Consider the following 201-nt stretch of genomic DNA (forward strand, 5'->3'; position numbering starts at 1 on the left):
AATGCATTAACTACATTACTTTCCTAGAATATGCCATGCCCTCCCCAACTGTCAGGTATGGCATAGTTACTATTGTTGCCAATGATACCAATTTACATAAAATTTAGCTAATTGGACCCAGATCATGTCAGGTCCACTGTAATTTTAGTTTAGCCACAAATGGCTCCTTGATTTTTGGAAAAGTTCTTTACTATATTTTAA

General features: G+C 34.8%; 1 pseudogene; it reads right to left on the minus strand.

Annotated features, from left to right (window-relative positions):
- The window catches only part of LOC119588826, a 4,333-nt pseudogene that overhangs the window by 3,691 nt on the left and 441 nt on the right, over window positions 1-201 (minus strand).

This window comes from Penaeus monodon, chromosome 24, assembly GCF_015228065.2.
Source record: "Penaeus monodon isolate SGIC_2016 chromosome 24, NSTDA_Pmon_1, whole genome shotgun sequence".
In the NCBI taxonomy this organism is placed as follows: domain Eukaryota; kingdom Metazoa; phylum Arthropoda; class Malacostraca; order Decapoda; family Penaeidae; genus Penaeus; species Penaeus monodon.